The sequence below is a fragment of the Trichosurus vulpecula genome, chromosome 4 (assembly GCF_011100635.1).
Source record: "Trichosurus vulpecula isolate mTriVul1 chromosome 4, mTriVul1.pri, whole genome shotgun sequence".
NCBI lineage: Eukaryota > Metazoa > Chordata > Mammalia > Diprotodontia > Phalangeridae > Trichosurus > Trichosurus vulpecula.
Window position 1 is genome coordinate 227,910,440 of NC_050576.1, and position 6,000 is coordinate 227,916,439.

A 6,000-nucleotide genomic window follows, 5' to 3' on the forward strand; every position below is an offset into this window, starting at 1 on the left:
AATTCCACAACCTTTCCTGATTCAAAGCAAGTTCCCTAAGTAAGAGTCTCTACCTCTGCTTATGGTGATCAGTTTTGATTCAGCTAATTAATCTCCCTATGCTCCAGTTTCAGTCAAGCGTATGAATAGTTAGATGACAGATAAGAACTCACTGTGTGCCCTACAAGCAAGTACCTTGTCTTGTTCTTTTCAGATATAATGGACCCAATAAGGTCTCAGACCTTTTGTAGGCATGACATTCTATACCTGAAAGGACTTTCCATTTACATTTCAAAGTGTATTTTGGCCCACTTCTGATCTTATCCTCACAGCTGAATGTAAGCACCTTGAGGGGAGACTCTTAATTTCTGTCCTGGAATCCCTGTAGCTAATACACGTAATCATGTAGTAAAGTGCTTAAAGATTGTTTAAATGAAAAGGAAAATAACCCTATGTAAATATTAAGGTTCTCTTTGCACTGGAGAGGGGAGGGTAAAAAAAAAGGGAAGAGGAAAAGAATTTGACAACATTAAATTTGACTATTAGGCATTCATTTCCAAAGATGCCCTCACCTTTGTTTCCATGACAGATACAGCAAGAAAGAGAATTTACTGCACTTGCTCATGTGTGCATTCTAATTTATAGCTCAGAGTTTTATTAGATTTCTAGCTAACTGAACATTAAATCAGACTGAGATGTTTATTCTTCAAGCAGGACAAATTGATCCTTTGCCCATCGTGATTGATTTGGCTGCATCAAGTGACTTAAGTAGTTGTTGTGGTTTGTCATTCAGTTTACAGAGAAAAATCATGATTGTTGGTTTCTGCCAATCAGAGAATAAACTGCCTCTTAAAATAGATTTGTTTGGAAACATTTATGTGTGTGAGTACATGTGTATTTTTGTATATACATGTATATACACCCACATATATATTATATATATGTACACTATATATATACATAGACACATACACACACATGTATATATACACATACACACACACACACGCAAATATATATATATATACACGTTTGCTGCCAGGACAGCAACAGCAGCTTGCCTGTCACCAGAGCTCCCTGAGAGGCAGTGTGGTGTGATGGAAGGAGCACAGATTTTGGAGTCAGAGTTACCAGGTTTGGATATGGACTCTATCACTTACTACTTGTCTAACCTTGGGGAATCCATCTCACCTCTCTTGGACTCAGTTTCCTCAGCTGTTAAATAAAGGAGTTGTCTTTGTTGTTGTTCAGTCATTTCAGTCAAGTCCCAATCTTTGTAACTCCATTGGGGGTTTCCTTGGCAAAGATACCAGAGTGGTTTGTCATTTCCTTCTCCAGTTCATTTTACAGATGAGGAAACTGAGGCAAACAGAATTAAGTGACTTACCTAGGGTAATCCAGCTAAGCAGCATCTGAAGCCGTATTTGAACTTAAGTCTTCCTGACTCCAGACCCAGCACTCTACCTACTGCTTCACCTACCTGCCCTTATTAGTATAAATTTACGACCCATATTTTCCTTGTGAATGGCCAAGATACATATTTACAACAGGATTACTCACATTCAAAATCTAAATGTCTTTAAGCAACCACAGCATGGCACATCAGTAAGAATTAACAGACTTCTGGTCAAACTGGTCAGACACTGGCTAGTAGAGAAGACTAATATGGAACCAGGAGATGAGTTTCGTTAGCAATAGTCACCTCTGCTTGCTTTCAGATCCTATCTACAAAGGATAAGCATTAGGCTGAGGAATTTGAAGATTCTGTGGTTATCTTCCCTCCCCAAAACTGTGTTGTGGATTACATGAAGCCCCAGTTTCGCCAGCCGGGTAAAACTGGAAGCAGCGGGAGCCCAGATTGTCCATCGATCCCAACTTAATCCTGTACAGAGAAATAAAAAACGCAGAGTCACTAGTTCTAAAGAATAATATATTGAAAAGAACACTGAACCAGAAGTTGAGAGATTTCAGATTGTGTCCATGTTATAATCTAGCTGTAAGACTCTAGGCAAGGCACTCAATGCCTCTGTTTTATCATTTATCCAATGGGGATATTAATATTGTTCTATTTAACATGAAGTCAGTGATAGTAAAGCTTTTTGTAAACTAGAAACTACTCATTGTGAACTCACACTCTATTAACACCATCATTGCTACAACTGCTATTATTATAGTTTTTGGGGACCTTCAGGGCATTGGATCACAAAGGACTCATGCCATGTTAGGGGCCTTGGGCAGGGCCATAAAAGATTCTCCAAGTTGCTTACCAAGACTTCCTTAATGAAGGTGCCCAGTCTTGAAGCAAAAGACCCTCTTTGCTTGGCACAAACATCAATACCTTAATAGTGACCTAGGTAGGAGGGGAAGGGCCAATGGGTCATGCAGGCACATTGGGGCACATAAGGCCTAGGCTCTATGGTTTATACTGACCATGAATAGAAAAGATGGTTCAGTTTATTGGACTGTACAATGAGAATCCGAGAAGGGGAAGAGTTCCTCTCACGTCATAGGACCATTGAATTTTGGGTGTGGAAAAAGAATCGATGAGCGATAAGAATGGAAAGATCGTTCAGTGTCAGACTACGAAGGATTTCTAATACCAATTTTATCCTAACAGGTAGACATTGAAGCTTTGTGAGCAAGGATATGACATGGTTAGCCACTCTAAGTGGAGAAAAGGCTATTGTAAATGTCCAGAAGGCCAGAACTAGGATGATTCTGTTTGTTTGTTTTTTGCAAGGGGGAAGGCAGGGAAGTTGGGGTTAAGTGACTTGCCCAATGTCACACAGCTAGTGTGTCAAATATCTGAGGCCGGATTTGAACTCAGGTCCTCCTGATTCCAGGAGGATTCACTGCGCCACCCAGCTGCCCCCAACTAAGATGATTTTGAAGTCTAGAAAATCAAGAATAGGATCAAGAGGAGAATGAAGACAGGCTGGCCTGGGCCCTTCATGAAATGAAGGTTTCAAGAGAAAATGAACAATAGGAGGAGACTGTAAAGAGATATTCCATATTGAGCAGAGTGCAGTGGTGGTAGAATGTTCTGGGGCAAAGAGGCTCCCGGTGATGAAGTTAATTCCAGGATAAGACAGCAGTAGAGGAATGATTCTGAAGTCCAGCGAGTCAGGAACAGGGCCAGAAAGATGATACTTGGAAACTGGTTGGATATAGAGGGAATGAGGTAGAGGGAAGAGTCAGGGATCGCTCAGAGGTAGCAAACCTGGGTAACTAAAAGGATGATAGTGACCTCAGTGGAAGTAGGGAAGTAAGGAAGACAAGGAAAAGCCATTGCAAACAATGAGTTTGAGATGCCTTGAGGACATCCACATGGGATATGGGACTGGGGTTCAGGAAACAGAGTTAAGTCTAGACAGAGTCAACTAGGTAGATAGTAGATAGAGACTGGGCTTGGAGTTAGGAAGACCTGAATTCAAATCCTGTGTGATCCTAAACAAGTCACTTAACCATTGACACTGTATAAATCTTCATGGTTGTTTTCATGTTGTCTCCTCCATTAGAATGTGTATGTGAACTGCTTTTGCTTTTTTTGTGTCCCAAATGCCTATATAGCTCAGTGCCTGGCACATAGTAGGCACTTCATAGATGGTTATCATATCGCATCATATCATATTGTGTGCATATATGTGTGTGTGTCTGGGAGTCATGTGCATGGATATAATATTTGAGCCCATGGTGGCGGAGAAGATCACCAAGGAAGGCTGAGCAAAGGTCAAAGGTCAAAGCAAAGATAACTGAAATAGCAATTTAGACTTGGTTGGATGAAATGATGGTAACTGGAGAGAAAAAAGAGGCAGAGAAGCATATGGCTCTTATCCTACTTCCATTTTTGCTACCAAAGAGAATTATTAAAGGACAGGACTATAAGAAAAGGACTATAAAAATAGTTATTAGAGAGTTGATATTTCAGATAAGTAATGAGATAGGAAGGGAATCCATAAGTGTTCTTAGGAAGCTCAAGGTCACAGAGAACTAGAGAGGTGCCTACAGGAACCTAAACAGGAGCCTAAAGAAGTGCAAATGCTCCAATTTTCAAAAAGAAGGGAGGAGGCCGGTGAACTTGACTTTGACTCCTGGAAAAACACTAGAACTTGTTTAATACACTGTTAGCAATATCTAGAGAAGGCCAAGCCATTTTCAGTTGTGTCTGACTTCCCCTGACTCCATTTGGGTTTTCTTGGCGGTGATACTGGAATGGCTTGTCATTTCCTTCTCCACTTCATTTTGCAGATGAAGAACCTGAGACAAACAGGGTGAAGTGACTTGCCCAGGGTCACATGGCTAGTAGCGGCTATTGTTTGTCCGTCATTCTCGAAGGGCACCGTGAAATCAGGAGTGTCTGAACCCACATTTGGACTCATGAAGTTGAATCTTCTTGACTTCAGGCCCAGAACTCTATCCACTGTGCCACCTAGCTGCCCATCTAGAGAAGGCAGAATGTTCACAAAGAGCCAGCATGACTTCATCAAGAATGGATCATGCCAGATAAGTGGTCTTTCCTTTTTTGGTAGGATAGACCAGGAGAATTCTGCAGATTTAGTTTGCATAGATTTTAACAAACTACTTTAAATGTCTTTTACCTTCTTTTTTTTTTTTTTGAAAGATGGGGAAACGTAGAGTAGAAATTAGATCTATTTATAACTGGTTCAATAGTGAGACTCAAGAACTTGATGGTTCAATATCTATTTTGAAGGTGGTCTCTGTCAGAGTGCCACGAGAATCTCTGTTTGGTCCTTTGTAGTTGAACAATTTTACCAATAATTCAAACCAAGGTAGAGATTATATCTTTACCCAACTTGCAGATGAAATGCCTTCAGAAGGGATAGAAAGCACCCTGGATGGCAGAATCAGAGTTTAATCAGGTCTTGGCAGGCAGAAGCACTAGACTGAGCCCAGGAAGTAAAACTGAATAGGGATCAATATAAAGAGCTGTATTCAAAAGTCAACCTTCCAGATCCAAGAAGGGAGAGGTCTGATGAGGCCATGAGCATGCTGTGGTGGGTAATGAATAATAAGCGAGGAAACAATCTGAGCTATACGATTCATTAGCGAAATAGGCCTAATAAATGTGTTAATGGACTTCCCAGTCAGTCTAAATGAAAGTGATTCAGATTTTTATGTATTAAAAACAATTAAATAAGACCAATTAATTAAAAAAACAATTAACTAGGACACAAAATTAGGTAATGGGATTTCTAACTGAAGAAAAAGGACTTTCCAAGTTGGGAGCAAATAGGTACAATTCTCTGAAATCAGAAAAACAAAGATACCCTCCTCTCCCTCCTCCCCATTTGATCAAAAGAACATGGAAACAATAGCTGATTAAACAGTATAGGGTCAGTTTTCAGATAAGATATATGGGTTGCTCAAGATATATAATTGTGAGAAAACTTCTTGCATCAATCTTCAGATCTGACTATATTTCTGGTCTGAATAACCTACGTCCTCAGTTAAGGGTCTGAGTAGAAGTAAGAATTCCTATCAGATATTAAGAAAATGCTTCCATACGACAAACTCCAAGAGCCAGAGTAGAAAAGGATGGTGGAGGGCATTTGGTTAAGGGAGAAATAGAAGTGGTATTGTTATCAGAATATACTACAGACCACCTAGGCAGAAAGGAGAAATAGATGAGTAGTTCAGTAAACCAATAAGTAACCTGGCATAGAGTATGGTGTAGTAATTATGGGAGGTTTGAGTTACCTCCTGCAACCTTCTTTCTGTTAAAAGATTCACAATTAATAATTTATTTGCTAGTCCTAATGATAACTTTATCCTTCTCAAGGTGGAGAATCCCAAAAGGGATAAATTTGTTCTGAATAAGATTCTTACCAATAACAATGAATTTGTTCCAGGGGTGGGATAATGCAAGTCTTGTTGGGGGTGAACTAGCCACTCCATCTTAAAATCTGTGTTAGAGAGGGAGAGGAAAGCCAAGCATGGTCTGCCATGTACCTTAGATTTTAGGAAAACAATTTCAAAGGGTTTCCAGGAAGGACAGGTAGG